At 68.1% G+C, this 27,365-nt stretch overlaps 6 non-coding genes across 6 annotated transcripts; all 6 read left to right on the plus strand.

Moving 5' to 3' along the window:
* Nucleotides 1–3,212: 3,212 nt before the first annotated feature.
* Nucleotides 3,213–3,331, plus strand: LOC138919211 (5S ribosomal RNA). The gene has a single exon (XR_011429209.1). It is a non-coding gene; the product is annotated as a 5S ribosomal RNA (ribosomal RNA).
* A 3,912-nt stretch (nt 3,332–7,243) lies between these two features.
* Nucleotides 7,244–7,362, plus strand: LOC138919212 (5S ribosomal RNA). The gene has a single exon (XR_011429210.1). It is a non-coding gene; the product is annotated as a 5S ribosomal RNA (ribosomal RNA).
* A 3,913-nt stretch (nt 7,363–11,275) lies between these two features.
* LOC138919213 (5S ribosomal RNA) lies at nt 11,276–11,394 on the plus strand. Its single transcript, XR_011429211.1, has one exon. It is a non-coding gene; the product is annotated as a 5S ribosomal RNA (ribosomal RNA).
* Nucleotides 11,395–15,307: 3,913 nt separating this feature from the next.
* Nucleotides 15,308–15,426, plus strand: LOC138919214 (5S ribosomal RNA). Its single transcript, XR_011429212.1, has one exon. It is a non-coding gene; the product is annotated as a 5S ribosomal RNA (ribosomal RNA).
* Nucleotides 15,427–19,339: 3,913 nt separating this feature from the next.
* On the plus strand, nt 19,340–19,458 carry LOC138919215 (5S ribosomal RNA). The gene has a single exon (XR_011429214.1). It is a non-coding gene; the product is annotated as a 5S ribosomal RNA (ribosomal RNA).
* A 3,912-nt stretch (nt 19,459–23,370) lies between these two features.
* Nucleotides 23,371–23,489, plus strand: LOC138919217 (5S ribosomal RNA). Its single transcript, XR_011429220.1, has one exon. It is a non-coding gene; the product is annotated as a 5S ribosomal RNA (ribosomal RNA).
* Nucleotides 23,490–27,365: the final 3,876 nt, after the last annotated feature.

Here is a 27,365-nt window from a genome sequence, read left to right on the forward strand (position 1 = left end):
CGGGTCCTTTTGTGTTGTCTTTCCTTAAAGACGTCCCCTTCCCCAAGTGTCTAAGTTTCAAGCGCCTCCCCCCGCTCCCCGGCTGGGATGCAACTCCGTCTCCGTCTTCGCTTTTGTCTTTTGGGGGGGGGGGGGTGGTCCTGCCTTCGTTTGAAAGGTCGGTGTCTGGCTCCTCGTGGATCCCTTGCATCCGTTTTGATTCTGAACAGACTGGATGGAAGGATTAGGAATCTTGCTGCGCTGGCCCAGGGTTTTGGTGTCCCCTCACTCAGGTGCCTCACTCTGTCCTGCCCCCCTCCTGGCCTCTGTCTGCCAGAGGGAGTGGACGAGTCCCCCGAGAGGACATTTCCGTCCTCAGCGGCCAGCCCTTCCTGGCTCCTTGGCTTGAGCTTTCATATCGTGCGGCTCGGGCAGCTTTGAAAGTCTGCTCTTCCCCTGCCTGTGTCCGCGCAGACTATCGCGGAAAGGGGATCCGGGAAAGCGGGAGGGGAGTTTGCTCCAGGGGAGGAGAGCGGGGATGACAGGGAGGAGGAGAGGGGAGACTTGCCTCAGATCGCACGGACTTTTACATTTTCAAGGGGGGAATTCATCAAGGTAAGCCGTCTCTTCCCCACCGCAGACAGAAAGCAATAGTTGCTCGCTGTGGAGAAGCTGGGACATGCGGGCAGAGCAGGAAGAGAGGACCTCAACCTCCATCCTCTCACCGTTCAGCAATCATCCTGGGAGCGAATATCCTCGTGTTTCCCTTTTCCCGTGGGCCCCACTTTCCCTGCCAGAGCAGACCCAGGGCACCTGTGGCCTGCTTCCTGCTTGCCCGGGATGGCGGGGTGGCGGGGCGGGGCGGGCCGCGCGTCGCTCCCTGCAGGGTAGCGCCCTGGGTGGTTCTGGTTCCGACGGCTCCCCCAATCTGACCTCCGATGAGCGTGTTCTGCTGGGAGAACTGGGGCTGTGTCTCCGTAAGTTTCCCGGAGTGCGGGCCCGGAGGCTTGGTCTCAAACGAAGGCTCGGCAGCAAGGGCCGCCGTTCCTGCGAGGGACTCGCCCTCCCTGAGCGGCAGTTGCCTCATCTGGTTGGAAAGGGGGTCCTGTTAGTGCCTCGTCGGTGGCGTTGTTGCGAGCGCGGAAGCGGGAGCACGGAGCACACCGCTCAGCACGGAGCGCGGCACTGGTTGGTGCGCGCTCATCGTCTGCCGTCCTTCCCTGTGAGCATAGTGCTTTCCGCCGACATTCGCCCGGCACCTGCGGGCCGCGTGCCTGCTTGGGGCCGGACCCAGCAGCCGAGGACGCAGGTGCCAAAATCTCTGCCTTTGGGGGAGTTCGCCGCCTCGTGCCTGGGACGGGAGGACCGACGGCAGACCAACACGTCCCGACGAGAGGCGGCGTCCCCGACGACGGGACGCGGTGCCGTGGGAAATGGAGAGCCTGGCACAGCCGAGGTCCTGGTCAGACATGCGTTGATGGCGTCGCTCTCTTTCCCCCAGCCCGCCCCCCGCCCCCCACCCCGGCCCCCCGGCCCTTTCCTCTCCCTCGCGTCCCGAGGTCCCCTTTCCAACGGGATCCAAGAACGCCCACAGGGCCCAAACTCTTGAGATGGGCAGTGCAGACATCGTGCACTGGATCCCGGGTGGACGACGGGAGAGGGCTGCGGCCCAGAACCCTGAAGCCCAGAGGTCTCGGGACGGGGATACCGGTGACGTCGGGAGGCACCAACGGGTGTTCGGACGTGCGTTTCCCTCCCCGTAATCACACCGTGGCGCTCATCCGTCCATCCTCGGCGTGCTAGCCATCTTGGTAAAACTAAGGAGACTTAACGGGTGAGCTAACCTGTGGGAGACCCTGGGTAATGTCCCTACCTGCGCTCGAGCAGACTGTGGACGCTGTGGTCGTCGGGGAGGGGGTTCTGTACGTCTGGTAGATTGCGTTGGTTTCTCGGGCGAAGTTCTCCGTGTCCTGACTTTTCTGGCTGCTCGTTCTGTCAACTCAGGAAGTCCGGGGGCGCCCCGCAGAAAGAGGAAAAGAGCCAGAACGAAGAGGCGAAGAGAGAAGGAAAGAAACACACAAACACGCACGCGCACACAAAAACGCGCACACACAGAGCGAGAGCGAGAGCGAGAGCGAGAGCGAGAGCGAGCCCGAGCCCGGCTGCCTGTCCGTGGCTCCTGGGCGTCCGGGTCGCGGGACAGGGATCCCAGGAGCGCTGCACTCCTGAGACCCTGTCTGCACGTCCCAGGGCCCCAGGGGTGATCGCCAGCCCCAGGGCCCCCGCCTCCTTGCCCGGGCCCAGCTCAAGCACCACCGCCCTCCTGTGGGGAAGCTGCCTCTTGGGCAGGGCCTCTCTGTGTCAGCGTGAGCGTCTGTGTGTCTGTCCCGGGGGGTGTCTGTCTGGGTCCGTGTCTCGGATCCTCTCAATCTCTCTGTCTCTGCCTCTGTCTCTGTCTCTGTCTCTGTGTCTCTCAGGTCGGTCAGTCAGGAGCTGTCCAGGGTGGCCGCGGGGCCTGGGGTTGAGGGCGCGGTCCGGGTCCCGTGGGCGGGGCGCGGGGCGGGGCGGGGAAGGGTGGCCCGCCCTGGTCTCCCCGCGCCCCGCCGCCCGCCCCGGAGGGCTTTCCGGTGATGCCCTCTGGTCGCGCCGGTGGCTCCAGCTGGATTTGGGCAAGTTGGGGCCGGGCCGGAGCGGCGGCCGCCGGGGGTTGTTGGGCCCGGGTTCGTTGGGAGGCGCCTCGGGCCGGAGGGGCCTCGCCGGCCCGGGGCCCCGACGCGCTGACGCGCCGACGCGCCGACGCGCCCGACGCCCCGGGCCACCTGTCCCCGAGCAGAGCAGCCGGATGTCCTGCGACCCGTCGCCGGGATGCGGGCGGACAGGAGGCCTGGAGCGTCCGGGGCCGGCTTGGGAGAGCGCCTAGACTTGCGCCCCGCCCGCCCACAGTCCCCGGGGTGCCCGAGGCCTCCCGCGCCCTGGGCGGGCGGCAGGGCAGGGCAGGGCAGGGCAGGGCAGGGTTTGGCTGGCCGCGGCGGCGGCGGCGGCGGCGGCGGGAGGCAGTGGCAGGCAGGCGGCAGGCGGCGGAGCGCGGGGCGCAGGGGACGCGGGCGGCCGGTGCGCGTCACAGGGGCTCGGGCGCGCGCGTCACAGACGCCAGGCGACGGCGCGTCACAGGGGCCAGGCGACAGCGCGCGCGCGCGCGAGGCTTCTTAGGGGCGCCGGCGGCAGCCGCCAGCGTCTACGGCCATACCACCCTGAACGCGCCCGATCTCGTCTGATCTCGGAAGCTAAGCAGGGTCGGGCCTGGTTAGGACTTGGATGGGAGACCGCCTGGGAATACCGGGTGCTGTAGGCTTTTGCCTCCCGCCGCCTCCCTCTCCTTTTGCGCCCCCCCCCCCCCGCCCCCCGGCCCCAGCGCCGCTCCCTCCACGCTCCTCCCGCCCCTCCTCCCTCCTCACCGGTCGCCCCATCGCCCCGCCACGCCCCCACCGCTGTCCAGCCGCGCGAGTGCCCCGCGGCCGCGGCCACCGCCGCCGCCGCCGCCGCCGCCGCCCAGCCCTTCCACCTCGCGGCCCCACGGGAACCCAGGGCCAACCGGGGCCGGCCCCGCGTGGCCGTGCCCCCGACGCCGCCCTCGTCCGGCGGGCTCCCTCTGTCCTCGGCGGCCTCTTCCCACCCGCCAGGCTCCTGAGAGACCCTAGCGGTCCACTCGGCCGGCGCGGCACCCAAGCAGTTGGTCGAGTCGTGGTGTGCGATGGAACGGATCCCGCTCCGGGCTGCGGAGGCCCGGACAGCTTCAGCAAGCTGCCAGCAGCCCCTCCGTCTTCCAGAGCCCATCTAGGAAAGACCCCGGGTCAGGCCTCTCCAAACAGCACCTACAGAAGGACGGGGCCCACTGGGCTCGAGAGGAGCCTTCCGGGCCTGGCCATCCATCCCAAGCGGGACGGCTTCTGGATTTTCTGATGCCTGCGCCGTGTGTCAGCTTCTCCAAGTCGGTACCTGGCTGTCCTTGATACCGTCGTTCGCGAGAAACCCTCGTTTCCGCACCGGAGTTGGTACGGGTCCTTTTGTGTTGTCTTTCCTTAAAGACGTCCCCTTCCCCAAGTGTCTAAGTTTCAAGCGCCTCCCCCCGCTCCCCGGCTGGGATGCAACTCCGTCTCCGTCTTCGCTTTTGTCTTTTGGGGGGGGGGTGGTCCTGCCTTCGTTTGAAAGGTCGGTGTCTGGCTCCTCGTGGATCCCTTGCATCCGTTTTGATTCTGAACAGACTGGATGGAAGGATTAGGAATCTTGCTGCGCTGGCCCAGGGTTTTGGTGTCCCCTCACTCAGGTGCCTCACTCTGTCCTGCCCCCCTCCTGGCCTCTGTCTGCCAGAGGGAGTGGACGAGTCCCCCGAGAGGACATTTCCGTCCTCAGCGGCCAGCCCTTCCTGGCTCCTTGGCTTGAGCTTTCATATCGTGCGGCTCGGGCAGCTTTGAAAGTCTGCTCTTCCCCTGCCTGTGTCCGCGCAGACTATCGCGGAAAGGGGATCCGGGAAAGCGGGAGGGGAGTTTGCTCCAGGGGAGGAGAGCGGGGATGACAGGGAGGAGGAGAGGGGAGACTTGCCTCAGATCGCACGGACTTTTACATTTTCAAGGGGGGAATTCATCAAGGTAAGCCGTCTCTTCCCCACCGCAGACAGAAAGCAATAGTTGCTCGCTGTGGAGAAGCTGGGACATGCGGGCAGAGCAGGAAGAGAGGACCTCAACCTCCATCCTCTCACCGTTCAGCAATCATCCTGGGAGCGAATATCCTCGTGTTTCCCTTTTCCCGTGGGCCCCACTTTCCCTGCCAGAGCAGACCCAGGGCACCTGTGGCCTGCTTCCTGCTTGCCCGGGATGGCGGGGTGGCGGGGCGGGGCGGGCCGCGCGTCGCTCCCTGCAGGGTAGCGCCCTGGGTGGTTCTGGTTCCGACGGCTCCCCCAATCTGACCTCCGATGAGCGTGTTCTGCTGGGAGAACTGGGGCTGTGTCTCCGTAAGTTTCCCGGAGTGCGGGCCCGGAGGCTTGGTCTCAAACGAAGGCTCGGCAGCAAGGGCCGCCGTTCCTGCGAGGGACTCGCCCTCCCTGAGCGGCAGTTGCCTCATCTGGTTGGAAAGGGGGTCCTGTTAGTGCCTCGTCGGTGGCGTTGTTGCGAGCGCGGAAGCGGGAGCACGGAGCACACCGCTCAGCACGGAGCGCGGCACTGGTTGGTGCGCGCTCATCGTCTGCCGTCCTTCCCTGTGAGCATAGTGCTTTCCGCCGACATTCGCCCGGCACCTGCGGGCCGCGTGCCTGCTTGGGGCCGGACCCAGCAGCCGAGGACGCAGGTGCCAAAATCTCTGCCTTTGGGGGAGTTCGCCGCCTCGTGCCTGGGACGGGAGGACCGACGGCAGACCAACACGTCCCGACGAGAGGCGGCGTCCCCGACGACGGGACGCGGTGCCGTGGGAAATGGAGAGCCTGGCACAGCCGAGGTCCTGGTCAGACATGCGTTGATGGCGTCGCTCTCTTTCCCCCAGCCCGCCCCCCGCCCCCCACCCCGGCCCCCCGGCCCTTTCCTCTCCCTCGCGTCCCGAGGTCCCCTTTCCAACGGGATCCAAGAACGCCCACAGGGCCCAAACTCTTGAGATGGGCAGTGCAGACATCGTGCACTGGATCCCGGGTGGACGACGGGAGAGGGCTGCGGCCCAGAACCCTGAAGCCCAGAGGTCTCGGGACGGGGATACCGGTGACGTCGGGAGGCACCAACGGGTGTTCCGACGTGCGTTTCCCTCCCCGTAATCACACCGTGGCGCTCATCCGTCCATCCTCGGCGTGCTAGCCATCTTGGTAAAACTAAGGAGACTTAACGGGTGAGCTAACCTGTGGGAGACCCTGGGTAATGTCCCTACCTGCGCTCGAGCAGACTGTGGACGCTGTGGTCGTCGGGGAGGGGGTTCTGTACGTCTGGTAGATTGCGTTGGTTTCTCGGGCGAAGTTCTCCGTGTCCTGACTTTTCTGGCTGCTCGTTCTGTCAACTCAGGAAGTCCGGGGGCGCCCCGCAGAAAGAGGAAAAGAGCCAGAACGAAGAGGCGAAGAGAGAAGGAAAGAAACACACAAACACGCACGCGCACACAAAAACGCGCACACACAGAGCGAGAGCGAGAGCGAGAGCGAGAGCGAGAGCGAGCCCGAGCCCGGCTGCCTGTCCGTGGCTCCTGGGCGTCCGGGTCGCGGGACAGGGATCCCAGGAGCGCTGCACTCCTGAGACCCTGTCTGCACGTCCCAGGGCCCCAGGGGTGATCGCCAGCCCCAGGGCCCCCGCCTCCTTGCCCGGGCCCAGCTCAAGCACCACCGCCCTCCTGTGGGGAAGCTGCCTCTTGGGCAGGGCCTCTCTGTGTCAGCGTGAGCGTCTGTGTGTCTGTCCCGGGGGGTGTCTGTCTGGGTCCGTGTCTCGGATCCTCTCAATCTCTCTGTCTCTGCCTCTGTCTCTGTCTCTGTCTCTGTGTCTCTCAGGTCGGTCAGTCAGGAGCTGTCCAGGGTGGCCGCGGGGCCTGGGGTTGAGGGCGCGGTCCGGGTCCCGTGGGCGGGGCGCGGGGCGGGGCGGGGAAGGGTGGCCCGCCCTGGTCTCCCCGCGCCCCGCCGCCCGCCCCGGAGGGCTTTCCGGTGATGCCCTCTGGTCGCGCCGGTGGCTCCAGCTGGATTTGGGCAAGTTGGGGCCGGGCCGGAGCGGCGGCCGCCGGGGGTTGTTGGGCCCGGGTTCGTTGGGAGGCGCCTCGGGCCGGAGGGGCCTCGCCGGCCCGGGGCCCCGACGCGCTGACGCGCCGACGCGCCGACGCGCCCGACGCCCCGGGCCACCTGTCCCCGAGCAGAGCAGCCGGATGTCCTGCGACCCGTCGCCGGGATGCGGGCGGACAGGAGGCCTGGAGCGTCCGGGGCCGGCTTGGGAGAGCGCCTAGACTTGCGCCCCGCCCGCCCACAGTCCCCGGGGTGCCCGAGGCCTCCCGCGCCCTGGGCGGGCGGCAGGGCAGGGCAGGGCAGGGCAGGGCAGGGTTTGGCTGGCCGCGGCGGCGGCGGCGGCGGCGGCGGGAGGCAGTGGCAGGCAGGCGGCAGGCGGCGGAGCGCGGGGCGCAGGGGACGCGGGCGGCCGGTGCGCGTCACAGGGGCTCGGGCGCGCGCGTCACAGACGCCAGGCGACGGCGCGTCACAGGGGCCAGGCGACAGCGCGCGCGCGCGCGAGGCTTCTTAGGGGCGCCGGCGGCAGCCGCCAGCGTCTACGGCCATACCACCCTGAACGCGCCCGATCTCGTCTGATCTCGGAAGCTAAGCAGGGTCGGGCCTGGTTAGGACTTGGATGGGAGACCGCCTGGGAATACCGGGTGCTGTAGGCTTTTGCCTCCCGCCGCCTCCCTCTCCTTTTGCGCCCCCCCCCCCCCCGCCCCCCGGCCCCAGCGCCGCTCCCTCCACGCTCCTCCCGCCCCTCCTCCCTCCTCACCGGTCGCCCCATCGCCCCGCCACGCCCCCACCGCTGTCCAGCCGCGCGAGTGCCCCGCGGCCGCGGCCACCGCCGCCGCCGCCGCCGCCGCCGCCCAGCCCTTCCACCTCGCGGCCCCACGGGAACCCAGGGCCAACCGGGGCCGGCCCCGCGTGGCCGTGCCCCCGACGCCGCCCTCGTCCGGCGGGCTCCCTCTGTCCTCGGCGGCCTCTTCCCACCCGCCAGGCTCCTGAGAGACCCTAGCGGTCCACTCGGCCGGCGCGGCACCCAAGCAGTTGGTCGAGTCGTGGTGTGCGATGGAACGGATCCCGCTCCGGGCTGCGGAGGCCCGGACAGCTTCAGCAAGCTGCCAGCAGCCCCTCCGTCTTCCAGAGCCCATCTAGGAAAGACCCCGGGTCAGGCCTCTCCAAACAGCACCTACAGAAGGACGGGGCCCACTGGGCTCGAGAGGAGCCTTCCGGGCCTGGCCATCCATCCCAAGCGGGACGGCTTCTGGATTTTCTGATGCCTGCGCCGTGTGTCAGCTTCTCCAAGTCGGTACCTGGCTGTCCTTGATACCGTCGTTCGCGAGAAACCCTCGTTTCCGCACCGGAGTTGGTACGGGTCCTTTTGTGTTGTCTTTCCTTAAAGACGTCCCCTTCCCCAAGTGTCTAAGTTTCAAGCGCCTCCCCCCGCTCCCCGGCTGGGATGCAACTCCGTCTCCGTCTTCGCTTTTGTCTTTTGGGGGGGGGGTGGTCCTGCCTTCGTTTGAAAGGTCGGTGTCTGGCTCCTCGTGGATCCCTTGCATCCGTTTTGATTCTGAACAGACTGGATGGAAGGATTAGGAATCTTGCTGCGCTGGCCCAGGGTTTTGGTGTCCCCTCACTCAGGTGCCTCACTCTGTCCTGCCCCCCTCCTGGCCTCTGTCTGCCAGAGGGAGTGGACGAGTCCCCCGAGAGGACATTTCCGTCCTCAGCGGCCAGCCCTTCCTGGCTCCTTGGCTTGAGCTTTCATATCGTGCGGCTCGGGCAGCTTTGAAAGTCTGCTCTTCCCCTGCCTGTGTCCGCGCAGACTATCGCGGAAAGGGGATCCGGGAAAGCGGGAGGGGAGTTTGCTCCAGGGGAGGAGAGCGGGGATGACAGGGAGGAGGAGAGGGGAGACTTGCCTCAGATCGCACGGACTTTTACATTTTCAAGGGGGGAATTCATCAAGGTAAGCCGTCTCTTCCCCACCGCAGACAGAAAGCAATAGTTGCTCGCTGTGGAGAAGCTGGGACATGCGGGCAGAGCAGGAAGAGAGGACCTCAACCTCCATCCTCTCACCGTTCAGCAATCATCCTGGGAGCGAATATCCTCGTGTTTCCCTTTTCCCGTGGGCCCCACTTTCCCTGCCAGAGCAGACCCAGGGCACCTGTGGCCTGCTTCCTGCTTGCCCGGGATGGCGGGGTGGCGGGGCGGGGCGGGCCGCGCGTCGCTCCCTGCAGGGTAGCGCCCTGGGTGGTTCTGGTTCCGACGGCTCCCCCAATCTGACCTCCGATGAGCGTGTTCTGCTGGGAGAACTGGGGCTGTGTCTCCGTAAGTTTCCCGGAGTGCGGGCCCGGAGGCTTGGTCTCAAACGAAGGCTCGGCAGCAAGGGCCGCCGTTCCTGCGAGGGACTCGCCCTCCCTGAGCGGCAGTTGCCTCATCTGGTTGGAAAGGGGGTCCTGTTAGTGCCTCGTCGGTGGCGTTGTTGCGAGCGCGGAAGCGGGAGCACGGAGCACACCGCTCAGCACGGAGCGCGGCACTGGTTGGTGCGCGCTCATCGTCTGCCGTCCTTCCCTGTGAGCATAGTGCTTTCCGCCGACATTCGCCCGGCACCTGCGGGCCGCGTGCCTGCTTGGGGCCGGACCCAGCAGCCGAGGACGCAGGTGCCAAAATCTCTGCCTTTGGGGGAGTTCGCCGCCTCGTGCCTGGGACGGGAGGACCGACGGCAGACCAACACGTCCCGACGAGAGGCGGCGTCCCCGACGACGGGACGCGGTGCCGTGGGAAATGGAGAGCCTGGCACAGCCGAGGTCCTGGTCAGACATGCGTTGATGGCGTCGCTCTCTTTCCCCCAGCCCGCCCCCCGCCCCCCACCCCGGCCCCCCGGCCCTTTCCTCTCCCTCGCGTCCCGAGGTCCCCTTTCCAACGGGATCCAAGAACGCCCACAGGGCCCAAACTCTTGAGATGGGCAGTGCAGACATCGTGCACTGGATCCCGGGTGGACGACGGGAGAGGGCTGCGGCCCAGAACCCTGAAGCCCAGAGGTCTCGGGACGGGGATACCGGTGACGTCGGGAGGCACCAACGGGTGTTCCGACGTGCGTTTCCCTCCCCGTAATCACACCGTGGCGCTCATCCGTCCATCCTCGGCGTGCTAGCCATCTTGGTAAAACTAAGGAGACTTAACGGGTGAGCTAACCTGTGGGAGACCCTGGGTAATGTCCCTACCTGCGCTCGAGCAGACTGTGGACGCTGTGGTCGTCGGGGAGGGGGTTCTGTACGTCTGGTAGATTGCGTTGGTTTCTCGGGCGAAGTTCTCCGTGTCCTGACTTTTCTGGCTGCTCGTTCTGTCAACTCAGGAAGTCCGGGGGCGCCCCGCAGAAAGAGGAAAAGAGCCAGAACGAAGAGGCGAAGAGAGAAGGAAAGAAACACACAAACACGCACGCGCACACAAAAACGCGCACACACAGAGCGAGAGCGAGAGCGAGAGCGAGAGCGAGAGCGAGCCCGAGCCCGGCTGCCTGTCCGTGGCTCCTGGGCGTCCGGGTCGCGGGACAGGGATCCCAGGAGCGCTGCACTCCTGAGACCCTGTCTGCACGTCCCAGGGCCCCAGGGGTGATCGCCAGCCCCAGGGCCCCCGCCTCCTTGCCCGGGCCCAGCTCAAGCACCACCGCCCTCCTGTGGGGAAGCTGCCTCTTGGGCAGGGCCTCTCTGTGTCAGCGTGAGCGTCTGTGTGTCTGTCCCGGGGGGTGTCTGTCTGGGTCCGTGTCTCGGATCCTCTCAATCTCTCTGTCTCTGCCTCTGTCTCTGTCTCTGTCTCTGTGTCTCTCAGGTCGGTCAGTCAGGAGCTGTCCAGGGTGGCCGCGGGGCCTGGGGTTGAGGGCGCGGTCCGGGTCCCGTGGGCGGGGCGCGGGGCGGGGCGGGGAAGGGTGGCCCGCCCTGGTCTCCCCGCGCCCCGCCGCCCGCCCCGGAGGGCTTTCCGGTGATGCCCTCTGGTCGCGCCGGTGGCTCCAGCTGGATTTGGGCAAGTTGGGGCCGGGCCGGAGCGGCGGCCGCCGGGGGTTGTTGGGCCCGGGTTCGTTGGGAGGCGCCTCGGGCCGGAGGGGCCTCGCCGGCCCGGGGCCCCGACGCGCTGACGCGCCGACGCGCCGACGCGCCCGACGCCCCGGGCCACCTGTCCCCGAGCAGAGCAGCCGGATGTCCTGCGACCCGTCGCCGGGATGCGGGCGGACAGGAGGCCTGGAGCGTCCGGGGCCGGCTTGGGAGAGCGCCTAGACTTGCGCCCCGCCCGCCCACAGTCCCCGGGGTGCCCGAGGCCTCCCGCGCCCTGGGCGGGCGGCAGGGCAGGGCAGGGCAGGGCAGGGCAGGGTTTGGCTGGCCGCGGCGGCGGCGGCGGCGGCGGCGGGAGGCAGTGGCAGGCAGGCGGCAGGCGGCGGAGCGCGGGGCGCAGGGGACGCGGGCGGCCGGTGCGCGTCACAGGGGCTCGGGCGCGCGCGTCACAGACGCCAGGCGACGGCGCGTCACAGGGGCCAGGCGACAGCGCGCGCGCGCGCGAGGCTTCTTAGGGGCGCCGGCGGCAGCCGCCAGCGTCTACGGCCATACCACCCTGAACGCGCCCGATCTCGTCTGATCTCGGAAGCTAAGCAGGGTCGGGCCTGGTTAGGACTTGGATGGGAGACCGCCTGGGAATACCGGGTGCTGTAGGCTTTTGCCTCCCGCCGCCTCCCTCTCCTTTTGCGCCCCCCCCCCCGCCCCCCGGCCCCAGCGCCGCTCCCTCCACGCTCCTCCCGCCCCTCCTCCCTCCTCACCGGTCGCCCCATCGCCCCGCCACGCCCCCACCGCTGTCCAGCCGCGCGAGTGCCCCGCGGCCGCGGCCACCGCCGCCGCCGCCGCCGCCGCCGCCCAGCCCTTCCACCTCGCGGCCCCACGGGAACCCAGGGCCAACCGGGGCCGGCCCCGCGTGGCCGTGCCCCCGACGCCGCCCTCGTCCGGCGGGCTCCCTCTGTCCTCGGCGGCCTCTTCCCACCCGCCAGGCTCCTGAGAGACCCTAGCGGTCCACTCGGCCGGCGCGGCACCCAAGCAGTTGGTCGAGTCGTGGTGTGCGATGGAACGGATCCCGCTCCGGGCTGCGGAGGCCCGGACAGCTTCAGCAAGCTGCCAGCAGCCCCTCCGTCTTCCAGAGCCCATCTAGGAAAGACCCCGGGTCAGGCCTCTCCAAACAGCACCTACAGAAGGACGGGGCCCACTGGGCTCGAGAGGAGCCTTCCGGGCCTGGCCATCCATCCCAAGCGGGACGGCTTCTGGATTTTCTGATGCCTGCGCCGTGTGTCAGCTTCTCCAAGTCGGTACCTGGCTGTCCTTGATACCGTCGTTCGCGAGAAACCCTCGTTTCCGCACCGGAGTTGGTACGGGTCCTTTTGTGTTGTCTTTCCTTAAAGACGTCCCCTTCCCCAAGTGTCTAAGTTTCAAGCGCCTCCCCCCGCTCCCCGGCTGGGATGCAACTCCGTCTCCGTCTTCGCTTTTGTCTTTTGGGGGGGGGGGGGTGGTCCTGCCTTCGTTTGAAAGGTCGGTGTCTGGCTCCTCGTGGATCCCTTGCATCCGTTTTGATTCTGAACAGACTGGATGGAAGGATTAGGAATCTTGCTGCGCTGGCCCAGGGTTTTGGTGTCCCCTCACTCAGGTGCCTCACTCTGTCCTGCCCCCCTCCTGGCCTCTGTCTGCCAGAGGGAGTGGACGAGTCCCCCGAGAGGACATTTCCGTCCTCAGCGGCCAGCCCTTCCTGGCTCCTTGGCTTGAGCTTTCATATCGTGCGGCTCGGGCAGCTTTGAAAGTCTGCTCTTCCCCTGCCTGTGTCCGCGCAGACTATCGCGGAAAGGGGATCCGGGAAAGCGGGAGGGGAGTTTGCTCCAGGGGAGGAGAGCGGGGATGACAGGGAGGAGGAGAGGGGAGACTTGCCTCAGATCGCACGGACTTTTACATTTTCAAGGGGGGAATTCATCAAGGTAAGCCGTCTCTTCCCCACCGCAGACAGAAAGCAATAGTTGCTCGCTGTGGAGAAGCTGGGACATGCGGGCAGAGCAGGAAGAGAGGACCTCAACCTCCATCCTCTCACCGTTCAGCAATCATCCTGGGAGCGAATATCCTCGTGTTTCCCTTTTCCCGTGGGCCCCACTTTCCCTGCCAGAGCAGACCCAGGGCACCTGTGGCCTGCTTCCTGCTTGCCCGGGATGGCGGGGTGGCGGGGCGGGGCGGGCCGCGCGTCGCTCCCTGCAGGGTAGCGCCCTGGGTGGTTCTGGTTCCGACGGCTCCCCCAATCTGACCTCCGATGAGCGTGTTCTGCTGGGAGAACTGGGGCTGTGTCTCCGTAAGTTTCCCGGAGTGCGGGCCCGGAGGCTTGGTCTCAAACGAAGGCTCGGCAGCAAGGGCCGCCGTTCCTGCGAGGGACTCGCCCTCCCTGAGCGGCAGTTGCCTCATCTGGTTGGAAAGGGGGTCCTGTTAGTGCCTCGTCGGTGGCGTTGTTGCGAGCGCGGAAGCGGGAGCACGGAGCACACCGCTCAGCACGGAGCGCGGCACTGGTTGGTGCGCGCTCATCGTCTGCCGTCCTTCCCTGTGAGCATAGTGCTTTCCGCCGACATTCGCCCGGCACCTGCGGGCCGCGTGCCTGCTTGGGGCCGGACCCAGCAGCCGAGGACGCAGGTGCCAAAATCTCTGCCTTTGGGGGAGTTCGCCGCCTCGTGCCTGGGACGGGAGGACCGACGGCAGACCAACACGTCCCGACGAGAGGCGGCGTCCCCGACGACGGGACGCGGTGCCGTGGGAAATGGAGAGCCTGGCACAGCCGAGGTCCTGGTCAGACATGCGTTGATGGCGTCGCTCTCTTTCCCCCAGCCCGCCCCCCGCCCCCCACCCCGGCCCCCCGGCCCTTTCCTCTCCCTCGCGTCCCGAGGTCCCCTTTCCAACGGGATCCAAGAACGCCCACAGGGCCCAAACTCTTGAGATGGGCAGTGCAGACATCGTGCACTGGATCCCGGGTGGACGACGGGAGAGGGCTGCGGCCCAGAACCCTGAAGCCCAGAGGTCTCGGGACGGGGATACCGGTGACGTCGGGAGGCACCAACGGGTGTTCCGACGTGCGTTTCCCTCCCCGTAATCACACCGTGGCGCTCATCCGTCCATCCTCGGCGTGCTAGCCATCTTGGTAAAACTAAGGAGACTTAACGGGTGAGCTAACCTGTGGGAGACCCTGGGTAATGTCCCTACCTGCGCTCGAGCAGACTGTGGACGCTGTGGTCGTCGGGGAGGGGGTTCTGTACGTCTGGTAGATTGCGTTGGTTTCTCGGGCGAAGTTCTCCGTGTCCTGACTTTTCTGGCTGCTCGTTCTGTCAACTCAGGAAGTCCGGGGGCGCCCCGCAGAAAGAGGAAAAGAGCCAGAACGAAGAGGCGAAGAGAGAAGGAAAGAAACACACAAACACGCACGCGCACACAAAAACGCGCACACACAGAGCGAGAGCGAGAGCGAGAGCGAGAGCGAGAGCGAGCCCGAGCCCGGCTGCCTGTCCGTGGCTCCTGGGCGTCCGGGTCGCGGGACAGGGATCCCAGGAGCGCTGCACTCCTGAGACCCTGTCTGCACGTCCCAGGGCCCCAGGGGTGATCGCCAGCCCCAGGGCCCCCGCCTCCTTGCCCGGGCCCAGCTCAAGCACCACCGCCCTCCTGTGGGGAAGCTGCCTCTTGGGCAGGGCCTCTCTGTGTCAGCGTGAGCGTCTGTGTGTCTGTCCCGGGGGGTGTCTGTCTGGGTCCGTGTCTCGGATCCTCTCAATCTCTCTGTCTCTGCCTCTGTCTCTGTCTCTGTCTCTGTGTCTCTCAGGTCGGTCAGTCAGGAGCTGTCCAGGGTGGCCGCGGGGCCTGGGGTTGAGGGCGCGGTCCGGGTCCCGTGGGCGGGGCGCGGGGCGGGGCGGGGAAGGGTGGCCCGCCCTGGTCTCCCCGCGCCCCGCCGCCCGCCCCGGAGGGCTTTCCGGTGATGCCCTCTGGTCGCGCCGGTGGCTCCAGCTGGATTTGGGCAAGTTGGGGCCGGGCCGGAGCGGCGGCCGCCGGGGGTTGTTGGGCCCGGGTTCGTTGGGAGGCGCCTCGGGCCGGAGGGGCCTCGCCGGCCCGGGGCCCCGACGCGCTGACGCGCCGACGCGCCGACGCGCCCGACGCCCCGGGCCACCTGTCCCCGAGCAGAGCAGCCGGATGTCCTGCGACCCGTCGCCGGGATGCGGGCGGACAGGAGGCCTGGAGCGTCCGGGGCCGGCTTGGGAGAGCGCCTAGACTTGCGCCCCGCCCGCCCACAGTCCCCGGGGTGCCCGAGGCCTCCCGCGCCCTGGGCGGGCGGCAGGGCAGGGCAGGGCAGGGCAGGGCAGGGTTTGGCTGGCCGCGGCGGCGGCGGCGGCGGCGGCGGGAGGCAGTGGCAGGCAGGCGGCAGGCGGCGGAGCGCGGGGCGCAGGGGACGCGGGCGGCCGGTGCGCGTCACAGGGGCTCGGGCGCGCGCGTCACAGACGCCAGGCGACGGCGCGTCACAGGGGCCAGGCGACAGCGCGCGCGCGCGCGAGGCTTCTTAGGGGCGCCGGCGGCAGCCGCCAGCGTCTACGGCCATACCACCCTGAACGCGCCCGATCTCGTCTGATCTCGGAAGCTAAGCAGGGTCGGGCCTGGTTAGGACTTGGATGGGAGACCGCCTGGGAATACCGGGTGCTGTAGGCTTTTGCCTCCCGCCGCCTCCCTCTCCTTTTGCGCCCCCCCCCCCGCCCCCCGGCCCCAGCGCCGCTCCCTCCACGCTCCTCCCGCCCCTCCTCCCTCCTCACCGGTCGCCCCATCGCCCCGCCACGCCCCCACCGCTGTCCAGCCGCGCGAGTGCCCCGCGGCCGCGGCCACCGCCGCCGCCGCCGCCGCCGCCGCCCAGCCCTTCCACCTCGCGGCCCCACGGGAACCCAGGGCCAACCGGGGCCGGCCCCGCGTGGCCGTGCCCCCGACGCCGCCCTCGTCCGGCGGGCTCCCTCTGTCCTCGGCGGCCTCTTCCCACCCGCCAGGCTCCTGAGAGACCCTAGCGGTCCACTCGGCCGGCGCGGCACCCAAGCAGTTGGTCGAGTCGTGGTGTGCGATGGAACGGATCCCGCTCCGGGCTGCGGAGGCCCGGACAGCTTCAGCAAGCTGCCAGCAGCCCCTCCGTCTTCCAGAGCCCATCTAGGAAAGACCCCGGGTCAGGCCTCTCCAAACAGCACCTACAGAAGGACGGGGCCCACTGGGCTCGAGAGGAGCCTTCCGGGCCTGGCCATCCATCCCAAGCGGGACGGCTTCTGGATTTTCTGATGCCTGCGCCGTGTGTCAGCTTCTCCAAGTCGGTACCTGGCTGTCCTTGATACCGTCGTTCGCGAGAAACCCTCGTTTCCGCACCGGAGTTGGTACGGGTCCTTTTGTGTTGTCTTTCCTTAAAGACGTCCCCTTCCCCAAGTGTCTAAGTTTCAAGCGCCTCCCCCCGCTCCCCGGCTGGGATGCAACTCCGTCTCCGTCTTCGCTTTTGTCTTTTGGGGGGGGGGGGGTGGTCCTGCCTTCGTTTGAAAGGTCGGTGTCTGGCTCCTCGTGGATCCCTTGCATCCGTTTTGATTCTGAACAGACTGGATGGAAGGATTAGGAATCTTGCTGCGCTGGCCCAGGGTTTTGGTGTCCCCTCACTCAGGTGCCTCACTCTGTCCTGCCCCCCTCCTGGCCTCTGTCTGCCAGAGGGAGTGGACGAGTCCCCCGAGAGGACATTTCCGTCCTCAGCGGCCAGCCCTTCCTGGCTCCTTGGCTTGAGCTTTCATATCGTGCGGCTCGGGCAGCTTTGAAAGTCTGCTCTTCCCCTGCCTGTGTCCGCGCAGACTATCGCGGAAAGGGGATCCGGGAAAGCGGGAGGGGAGTTTGCTCCAGGGGAGGAGAGCGGGGATGACAGGGAGGAGGAGAGGGGAGACTTGCCTCAGATCGCACGGACTTTTACATTTTCAAGGGGGGAATTCATCAAGGTAAGCCGTCTCTTCCCCACCGCAGACAGAAAGCAATAGTTGCTCGCTGTGGAGAAGCTGGGACATGCGGGCAGAGCAGGAAGAGAGGACCTCAACCTCCATCCTCTCACCGTTCAGCAATCATCCTGGGAGCGAATATCCTCGTGTTTCCCTTTTCCCGTGGGCCCCACTTTCCCTGCCAGAGCAGACCCAGGGCACCTGTGGCCTGCTTCCTGCTTGCCCGGGATGGCGGGGTGGCGGGGCGGGGCGGGCCGCGCGTCGCTCCCTGCAGGGTAGCGCCCTGGGTGGTTCTGGTTCCGACGGCTCCCCCAATCTGACCTCCGATGAGCGTGTTCTGCTGGGAGAACTGGGGCTGTGTCTCCGTAAGTTTCCCGGAGTGCGGGCCCGGAGGCTTGGTCTCAAACGAAGGCTCGGCAGCAAGGGCCGCCGTTCCTGCGAGGGACTCGCCCTCCCTGAGCGGCAGTTGCCTCATCTGGTTGGAAAGGGGGTCCTGTTAGTGCCTCGTCGGTGGCGTTGTTGCGAGCGCGGAAGCGGGAGCACGGAGCACACCGCTCAGCACGGAGCGCGGCACTGGTTGGTGCGCGCTCATCGTCTGCCGTCCTTCCCTGTGAGCATAGTGCTTTCCGCCGACATTCGCCCGGCACCTGCGGGCCGCGTGCCTGCTTGGGGCCGGACCCAGCAGCCGAGGACGCAGGTGCCAAAATCTCTGCCTTTGGGGGAGTTCGCCGCCTCGTGCCTGGGACGGGAGGACCGACGGCAGACCAACACGTCCCGACGAGAGGCGGCGTCCCCGACGACGGGACGCGGTGCCGTGGGAAATGGAGAGCCTGGCACAGCCGAGGTCCTGGTCAGACATGCGTTGATGGCGTCGCTCTCTTTCCCCCAGCCCGCCCCCCGCCCCCCACCCCGGCCCCCCGGCCCTTTCCTCTCCCTCGCGTCCCGAGGTCCCCTTTCCAACGGGATCCAAGAACGCCCACAGGGCCCAAACTCTTGAGATGGGCAGTGCAGACATCGTGCACTGGATCCCGGGTGGACGACGGGAGAGGGCTGCGGCCCAGAACCCTGAAGCCCAGAGGTCTCGGGACGGGGATACCGGTGACGTCGGGAGGCACCAACGGGTGTTCCGACGTGCGTTTCCCTCCCCGTAATCACACCGTGGCGCTCATCCGTCCATCCTCGGCGTGCTAGCCATCTTGGTAAAACTAAGGAGACTTAACGGGTGAGCTAACCTGTGGGAGACCCTGGGTAATGTCCCTACCTGCGCTCGAGCAGACTGTGGACGCTGTGGTCGTCGGGGAGGGGGTTCTGTACGTCTGGTAGATTGCGTTGGTTTCTCGGGCGAAGTTCTCCGTGTCCTGACTTTTCTGGCTGCTCGTTCTGTCAACTCAGGAAGTCCGGGGGCGCCCCGCAGAAAGAGGAAAAGAGCCAGAACGAAGAGGCGAAGAGAGAAGGAAAGAAACACACAAACACGCACGCGCACACAAAAACGCGCACACACAGAGCGAGAGCGAGAGCGAGAGCGAGAGCGAGAGCGAGCCCGAGCCCGGCTGCCTGTCCGTGGCTCCTGGGCGTCCGGGTCGCGGGACAGGGATCCCAGGAGCGCTGCACTCCTGAGACCCTGTCTGCACGTCCCAGGGCCCCAGGGGTGATCGCCAGCCCCAGGGCCCCCGCCTCCTTGCCCGGGCCCAGCTCAAGCACCACCGCCCTCCTGTGGGGAAGCTGCCTCTTGGGCAGGGCCTCTCTGTGTCAGCGTGAGCGTCTGTGTGTCTGTCCCGGGGGGTGTCTGTCTGGGTCCGTGTCTCGGATCCTCTCAATCTCTCTGTCTCTGCCTCTGTCTCTGTCTCTGTCTCTGTGTCTCTCAGGTCGGTCAGTCAGGAGCTGTCCAGGGTGGCCGCGGGGCCTGGGGTTGAGGGCGCGGTCCGGGTCCCGTGGGCGGGGCGCGGGGCGGGGCGGGGAAGGGTGGCCCGCCCTGGTCTCCCCGCGCCCCGCCGCCCGCCCCGGAGGGCTTTCCGGTGATGCCCTCTGGTCGCGCCGGTGGCTCCAGCTGGATTTGGGCAAGTTGGGGCCGGGCCGGAGCGGCGGCCGCCGGGGGTTGTTGGGCCCGGGTTCGTTGGGAGGCGCCTCGGGCCGGAGGGGCCTCGCCGGCCCGGGGCCCCGACGCGCTGACGCGCCGACGCGCCGACGCGCCCGACGCCCCGGGCCACCTGTCCCCGAGCAGAGCAGCCGGATGTCCTGCGACCCGTCGCCGGGATGCGGGCGGACAGGAGGCCTGGAGCGTCCGGGGCCGGCTTGGGAGAGCGCCTAGACTTGCGCCCCGCCCGCCCACAGTCCCCGGGGTGCCCGAGGCCTCCCGCGCCCTGGGCGGGCGGCAGGGCAGGGCAGGGCAGGGCAGGGCAGGGTTTGGCTGGCCGCGGCGGCGGCGGCGGCGGCGGCGGGAGGCAGTGGCAGGCAGGCGGCAGGCGGCGGAGCGCGGGGCGCAGGGGACGCGGGCGGCCGGTGCGCGTCACAGGGGCTCGGGCGCGCGCGTCACAGACGCCAGGCGACGGCGCGTCACAGGGGCCAGGCGACAGCGCGCGCGCGCGCGAGGCTTCTTAGGGGCGCCGGCGGCAGCCGCCAGCGTCTACGGCCATACCACCCTGAACGCGCCCGATCTCGTCTGATCTCGGAAGCTAAGCAGGGTCGGGCCTGGTTAGGACTTGGATGGGAGACCGCCTGGGAATACCGGGTGCTGTAGGCTTTTGCCTCCCGCCGCCTCCCTCTCCTTTTGCGCCCCCCCCCCCGCCCCCCGGCCCCAGCGCCGCTCCCTCCACGCTCCTCCCGCCCCTCCTCCCTCCTCACCGGTCGCCCCATCGCCCCGCCACGCCCCCACCGCTGTCCAGCCGCGCGAGTGCCCCGCGGCCGCGGCCACCGCCGCCGCCGCCGCCGCCGCCGCCCAGCCCTTCCACCTCGCGGCCCCACGGGAACCCAGGGCCAACCGGGGCCGGCCCCGCGTGGCCGTGCCCCCGACGCCGCCCTCGTCCGGCGGGCTCCCTCTGTCCTCGGCGGCCTCTTCCCACCCGCCAGGCTCCTGAGAGACCCTAGCGGTCCACTCGGCCGGCGCGGCACCCAAGCAGTTGGTCGAGTCGTGGTGTGCGATGGAACGGATCCCGCTCCGGGCTGCGGAGGCCCGGACAGCTTCAGCAAGCTGCCAGCAGCCCCTCCGTCTTCCAGAGCCCATCTAGGAAAGACCCCGGGTCAGGCCTCTCCAAACAGCACCTACAGAAGGACGGGGCCCACTGGGCTCGAGAGGAGCCTTCCGGGCCTGGCCATCCATCCCAAGCGGGACGGCTTCTGGATTTTCTGATGCCTGCGCCGTGTGTCAGCTTCTCCAAGTCGGTACCTGGCTGTCCTTGATACCGTCGTTCGCGAGAAACCCTCGTTTCCGCACCGGAGTTGGTACGGGTCCTTTTGTGTTGTCTTTCCTTAAAGACGTCCCCTTCCCCAAGTGTCTAAGTTTCAAGCGCCTCCCCCCGCTCCCCGGCTGGGATGCAACTCCGTCTCCGTCTTCGCTTTTGTCTTTTGGGGGGGGGGGGTGGTCCTGCCTTCGTTTGAAAGGTCGGTGTCTGGCTCCTCGTGGATCCCTTGCATCCGTTTTGATTCTGAACAGACTGGATGGAAGGATTAGGAATCTTGCTGCGCTGGCCCAGGGTTTTGGTGTCCCCTCACTCAGGTGCCTCACTCTGTCCTGCCCCCCTCCTGGCCTCTGTCTGCCAGAGGGAGTGGACGAGTCCCCCGAGAGGACATTTCCGTCCTCAGCGGCCAGCCCTTCCTGGCTCCTTGGCTTGAGCTTTCATATCGTGCGGCTCGGGCAGCTTTGAAAGTCTGCTCTTCCCCTGCCTGTGTCCGCGCAGACTATCGCGGAAAGGGGATCCGGGAAAGCGGGAGGGGAGTTTGCTCCAGGGGAGGAGAGCGGGGATGACAGGGAGGAGGAGAGGGGAGACTTGCCTCAGATCGCACGGACTTTTACATTTTCAAGGGGGGAATTCATCAAGGTAAGCCGTCTCTTCCCCACCGCAGACAGAAAGCAATAGTTGCTCGCTGTGGAGAAGCTGGGACATGCGGGCAGAGCAGGAAGAGAGGACCTCAACCTCCATCCTCTCACCGTTCAGCAATCATCCTGGGAGCGAATATCCTCGTGTTTCCCTTTTCCCGTGGGCCCCACTTTCCCTGCCAGAGCAGACCCAGGGCACCTGTGGCCTGCTTCCTGCTTGCCCGGGATGGCGGGGTGGCGGGGCGGGGCGGGCCGCGCGTCGCTCCCTGCAGGGTAGCGCCCTGGGTGGTTCTGGTTCCGACGGCTCCCCCAATCTGACCTCCGATGAGCGTGTTCTGCTGGGAGAACTGGGGCTGTGTCTCCGTAAGTTTCCCGGAGTGCGGGCCCGGAGGCTTGGTCTCAAACGAAGGCTCGGCAGCAAGGGCCGCCGTTCCTGCGAGGGACTCGCCCTCCCTGAGCGGCAGTTGCCTCATCTGGTTGGAAAGGGGGTCCTGTTAGTGCCTCGTCGGTGGCGTTGTTGCGAGCGCGGAAGCGGGAGCACGGAGCACACCGCTCAGCACGGAGCGCGGCACTGGTTGGTGCGCGCTCATCGTCTGCCGTCCTTCCCTGTGAGCATAGTGCTTTCCGCCGACATTCGCCCGGCACCTGCGGGCCGCGTGCCTGCTTGGGGCCGGACCCAGCAGCCGAGGACGCAGGTGCCAAAATCTCTGCCTTTGGGGGAGTTCGCCGCCTCGTGCCTGGGACGGGAGGACCGACGGCAGACCAACACGTCCCGACGAGAGGCGGCGTCCCCGACGACGGGACGCGGTGCCGTGGGAAATGGAGAGCCTGGCACAGCCGAGGTCCTGGTCAGACATGCGTTGATGGCGTCGCTCTCTTTCCCCCAGCCCGCCCCCCGCCCCCCACCCCGGCCCCCCGGCCCTTTCCTCTCCCTCGCGTCCCGAGGTCCCCTTTCCAACGGGATCCAAGAACGCCCACAGGGCCCAAACTCTTGAGATGGGCAGTGCAGACATCGTGCACTGGATCCCGGGTGGACGACGGGAGAGGGCTGCGGCCCAGAACCCTGAAGCCCAGAGGTCTCGGGACGGGGATACCGGTGACGTCGGGAGGCACCAACGGGTGTTCCGACGTGCGTTTCCCTCCCCGTAATCACACCGTGGCGCTCATCCGTCCATCCTCGGCGTGCTAGCCATCTTGGTAAAACTAAGGAGACTTAACGGGTGAGCTAACCTGTGGGAGACCCTGGGTAATGTCCCTACCTGCGCTCGAGCAGACTGTGGACGCTGTGGTCGTCGGGGAGGGGGTTCTGTACGTCTGGTAGATTGCGTTGGTTTCTCGGGCGAAGTTCTCCGTGTCCTGACTTTTCTGGCTGCTCGTTCTGTCAACTCAGGAAGTCCGGGGGCGCCCCGCAGAAAGAGGAAAAGAGCCAGAACGAAGAGGCGAAGAGAGAAGGAAAGAAACACACAAACACGCACGCGCACACAAAAACGCGCACACACAGAGCGAGAGCGAGAGCGAGAGCGAGAGCGAGAGCGAGCCCGAGCCCGGCTGCCTGTCCGTGGCTCCTGGGCGTCCGGGTCGCGGGACAGGGATCCCAGGAGCGCTGCACTCCTGAGACCCTGTCTGCACGTCCCAGGGCCCCAGGGGTGATCGCCAGCCCCAGGGCCCCCACCTCCTTGCCCGGGCCCAGCTCAAGCACCACCGCCCTCCTGTGGGGAAGCTGCCTCTTGGGCAGGGCCTCTCTGTGTCAGCGTGAGCGTCTGTGTGTCTGTCCCGGGGGGTGTCTGTCTGGGTCCGTGTCTCGGATCCTCTCAATCTCTCTGTCTCTGCCTCTGTCTCTGTCTCTGTCTCTGTGTCTCTCAGGTCGGTCAGTCAGGAGCTGTCCAGGGTGGCCGCGGGGCCTGGGGTTGAGGGCGCGGTCCGGGTCCCGTGGGCGGGGCGCGGGGCGGGGCGGGGAAGGGTGGCCCGCCCTGGTCTCCCCGCGCCCCGCCGCCCGCCCCGGAGGGCTTTCCGGTGATGCCCTCTGGTCGCGCCGGTGGCTCCAGCTGGATTTGGGCAAGTTGGGGCCGGGCCGGAGCGGCGGCCGCCGGGGGTTGTTGGGCCCGGGTTCGTTGGGAGGCGCCTCGGGCCGGAGGGGCCTCGCCGGCCCGGGGCCCCGACGCGCTGACGCGCCGACGCGCCGACGCGCCCGACGCCCCGGGCCACCTGTCCCCGAGCAGAGCAGCCGGATGTCCTGCGACCCGTCGCCGGGATGCGGGCGGACAGGAGGCCTGGAGCGTCCGGGGCCGGCTTGGGAGAGCGCCTAGACTTGCGCCCCGCCCGCCCACAGTCCCCGGGGTGCCCGAGGCCTCCCGCGCCCTGGGCGGGCGGCAGGGCAGGGCAGGGCAGGGCAGGGCAGGGTTTGGCTGGCCGCGGCGGCGGCGGCGGCGGCGGCGGGAGGCAGTGGCAGGCAGGCGGCAGGCGGCGGAGCGCGGGGCGCAGGGGACGCGGGCGGCCGGTGCGCGTCACAGGGGCTCGGGCGCGCGCGTCACAGACGCCAGGCGACGGCGCGTCACAGGGGCCAGGCGACAGCGCGCGCGCGCGCGAGGCTTCTTAGGGGCGCCGGCGGCAGCCGCCAGCGTCTACGGCCATACCACCCTGAACGCGCCCGATCTCGTCTGATCTCGGAAGCTAAGCAGGGTCGGGCCTGGTTAGGACTTGGATGGGAGACCGCCTGGGAATACCGGGTGCTGTAGGCTTTTGCCTCCCGCCGCCTCCCTCTCCTTTTGCGCCCCCCCCCCCGCCCCCCGGCCCCAGCGCCGCTCCCTCCACGCTCCTCCCGCCCCTCCTCCCTCCTCACCGGTCGCCCCATCGCCCCGCCACGCCCCCACCGCTGTCCAGCCGCGCGAGTGCCCCGCGGCCGCGGCCACCGCCGCCGCCGCCGCCGCCGCCGCCCAGCCCTTCCACCTCGCGGCCCCACGGGAACCCAGGGCCAACCGGGGCCGGCCCCGCGTGGCCGTGCCCCCGACGCCGCCCTCGTCCGGCGGGCTCCCTCTGTCCTCGGCGGCCTCTTCCCACCCGCCAGGCTCCTGAGAGACCCTAGCGGTCCACTCGGCCGGCGCGGCACCCAAGCAGTTGGTCGAGTCGTGGTGTGCGATGGAACGGATCCCGCTCCGGGCTGCGGAGGCCCGGACAGCTTCAGCAAGCTGCCAGCAGCCCCTCCGTCTTCCAGAGCCCATCTAGGAAAGACCCCGGGTCAGGCCTCTCCAAACAGCACCTACAGAAGGACGGGGCCCACTGGGCTCGAGAGGAGCCTTCCGGGCCTGGCCATCCATCCCAAGCGGGACGGCTTCTGGATTTTCTGATGCCTGCGCCGTGTGTCAGCTTCTCCAAGTCGGTACCTGGCTGTCCTTGATACCGTCGTTCGCGAGAAACCCTCGTTTCCGCACCGGAGTTGGTACGGGTCCTTTTGTGTTGTCTTTCCTTAAAGACGTCCCCTTCCCCAAGTGTCTAAGTTTCAAGCGCCTCCCCCCGCTCCCCGGCTGGGATGCAACTCCGTCTCCGTCTTCGCTTTTGTCTTTTGGGGGGGGGGGGGGTGTCCTGCCTTCGTTTGAAAGGTCGGTGTCTGGCTCCTCGTGGATCCCTTGCATCCGTTTTGATTCTGAACAGACTGGATGGAAGGATTAGGAATCTTGCTGCGCTGGCCCAGGGTTTTGGTGTCCCCTCACTCAGGTGCCTCACTCTGTCCTGCCCCCCTCCTGGCCTCTGTCTGCCAGAGGGAGTGGACGAGTCCCCCGAGAGGACATTTCCGTCCTCAGCGGCCAGCCCTTCCTGGCTCCTTGGCTTCAGCTTTCATTTCGTGCGGCTCGGGCAGCTTTGAAAGTCTGCTCTTCCCCTGCCTGTGTCCGCGCAGACTATCGCGGAAAGGGGATCCGGGAAAGCGGGAGGGGAGTTTGCTCCAGGGGAGGAGAGCGGGGATGACAGGGAGGAGGAGAGGGGAGACTTGCCTCAGATCGCACGGACTTTTACATTTTCAAGGGGGGAATTCATCAAGGTAAGCCGTCTCTTCCCCACCGCAGACAGAAAGCAATAGTTGCTCGCTGTGGAGAAGCTGGGACATGCGGGCAGAGCAGGAAGAGAGGACCTCAACCTCCATCCTCTCACCATTCAGCAATCATCCTGGGAGCGAATATCCTCGTGTTTCCCTTTTCCCGTGGGCCCCACTTTCCCTGCCAGAGCAGACCCAGGGCACCTGTGGCCTGCTTCCTGCTTGCCCGGGATGGCGGGGTGGCGGGGCGGGGCGGGCCGCGCGTCGCTCCCTGCAGGGTAGCGCCCTGGGTGGTTCTGGTTCCGACGGCTCCCCCAATCTGACCTCCGATGAGCGTGTTCTGCTGGGAGAACTGGGGCTGTGTCTCCGTAAGTTTCCCGGAGTGCGGGCCCGGAGGCTTGGTCTCAAACGAAGGCTCGGCAGCAAGGGCCGCCGTTCCTGCGAGGGACTCGCCCTCCCTGAGCGGCAGTTGCCTCATCTGGTTGGAAAGGGGGTCCTGTTAGTGCCTCGTCGGTGGCGTTGTTGCGAGCGCGGAAGCGGGAGCACGGAGCACACCGCTCAGCACGGAGCGCGGCACTGGTTGGTGCGCGCTCATCGTCTGCCGTCCTTCCCTGTGAGCATAGTGCTTTCCGCCGACATTCGCCCGGCACCTGCGGGCCGCGTGCCTGCTTGGGGCCGGACCCAGCAGCCGAGGACGCAGGTGCCAAAATCTCTGCCTTTGGGGGAGTTCGCCGCCTCGTGCCTGGGACGGGAGGACCGACGGCAGACCAACACGTCCCGACGAGAGGCGGCGTCCCCGACGACGGGACGCGGTGCCGTGGGAAATGGAGAGCCTGGCACAGCCGAGGTCCTGGTCAGACATGCGTTGATGGCGTCGCTCTCTTTCCCCCAGCCCGCCCCCCGCCCCCCACCCCGGCCCCCCGGCCCTTTCCTCTCCCTCGCGTCCCGAGGTCCCCTTTCCAACGGGATCCAAGAACGCCCACAGGGCCCAAACTCTTGAGATGGGCAGTGCAGACATCGTGCACTGGATCCCGGGTGGACGACGGGAGAGGGCTGCGGCCCAGAACCCTGAAGCCCAGAGGTCTCGGGACGGGGATACCGGTGACGTCGGGAGGCACCAACGGGTGTTCCGACGTGCGTTTCCCTCCCCGTAATCACACCGTGGCGCTCATCCGTCCATCCTCGGCGTGCTAGCCATCTTGGTAAAACTAAGGAGACTTAACGGGTGAGCTAACCTGTGGGAGACCCTGGGTAATGTCCCTACCTGCGCTCGAGCAGACTGTGGACGCTGTGGTCGTCGGGGAGGGGGTTCTGTACGTCTGGTAGATTGCGTTGGTTTCTCGGGCGAAGTTCTCCGTGTCCTGACTTTTCTGGCTGCTCGTTCTGTCAACTCAGGAAGTCCGGGGGCGCCCCGCAGAAAGAGGAAAAGAGCCAGAACGAAGAGGCGAAGAGAGAAGGAAAGAAACACACAAACACGCACGCGCACACAAAAACGCGCACACACAGAGCGAGAGCGAGAGCGAGAGCGAGAGCGAGAGCGAGCCCGAGCCCGGCTGCCTGTCCGTGGCTCCTGGGCGTCCGGGTCGCGGGACAGGGATCCCAGGAGCGCTGCACTCCTGAGACCCTGTCTGCACGTCCCAGGGCCCCAGGGGTGATCGCCAGCCCCAGGGCCCCCGCCTCCTTGCCCGGGCCCAGCTCAAGCACCACCGCCCTCCTGTGGGGAAGCTGCCTCTTGGGCAGGGCCTCTCTGTGTCAGCGTGAGCGTCTGTGTGTCTGTCCCGGGGGGTGTCTGTCTGGGTCCGTGTCTCGGATCCTCTCAATCTCTCTGTCTCTGCCTCTGTCTCTGTCTCTGTCTCTGTGTCTCTCAGGTCGGTCAGTCAGGAGCTGTCCAGGGTGGCCGCGGGGCCTGGGGTTGAGGGCGCGGTCCGGGTCCCGTGGGCGGGGCGCGGGGCGGGGCGGGGAAGGGTGGCCCGCCCTGGTCTCCCCGCGCCCCGCCGCCCGCCCCGGAGGGCTTTCCGGTGATGCCCTCTGGTCGCGCCGGTGGCTCCAGCTGGATTTGGGCAAGTTGGGGCCGGGCCGGAGCGGCGGCCGCCGGGGGTTGTTGGGCCCGGGTTCGTTGGGAGGCGCCTCGGGCCGGAGGGGCCTCGCCGGCCCGGGGCCCCGACGCGCTGACGCGCCGACGCGCCGACGCGCCCGACGCCCCGGGCCACCTGTCCCCGAGCAGAGCAGCCGGATGTCCTGCGACCCGTCGCCGGGATGCGGGCGGACAGGAGGCCTGGAGCGTCCGGGGCCGGCTTGGGAGAGCGCCTAGACTTGCGCCCCGCCCGCCCACAGTCCCCGGGGTGCCCGAGGCCTCCCGCGCCCTGGGCGGGCGGCAGGGCAGGGCAGGGCAGGGCAGGGCAGGGTTTGGCTGGCCGCGGCGGCGGCGGCGGCGGCGGCGGGAGGCAGTGGCAGGCAGGCGGCAGGCGGCGGAGCGCGGGGCGCAGGGGACGCGGGCGGCCGGTGCGCGTCACAGGGGCTCGGGCGCGCGCGTCACAGACGCCAGGCGACGGCGCGTCACAGGGGCCAGGCGACAGCGCGCGCGCGC

Source organism: Equus caballus, chromosome 1 (assembly GCF_041296265.1).
Source record: "Equus caballus isolate H_3958 breed thoroughbred chromosome 1, TB-T2T, whole genome shotgun sequence".
NCBI lineage: Eukaryota > Metazoa > Chordata > Mammalia > Perissodactyla > Equidae > Equus > Equus caballus.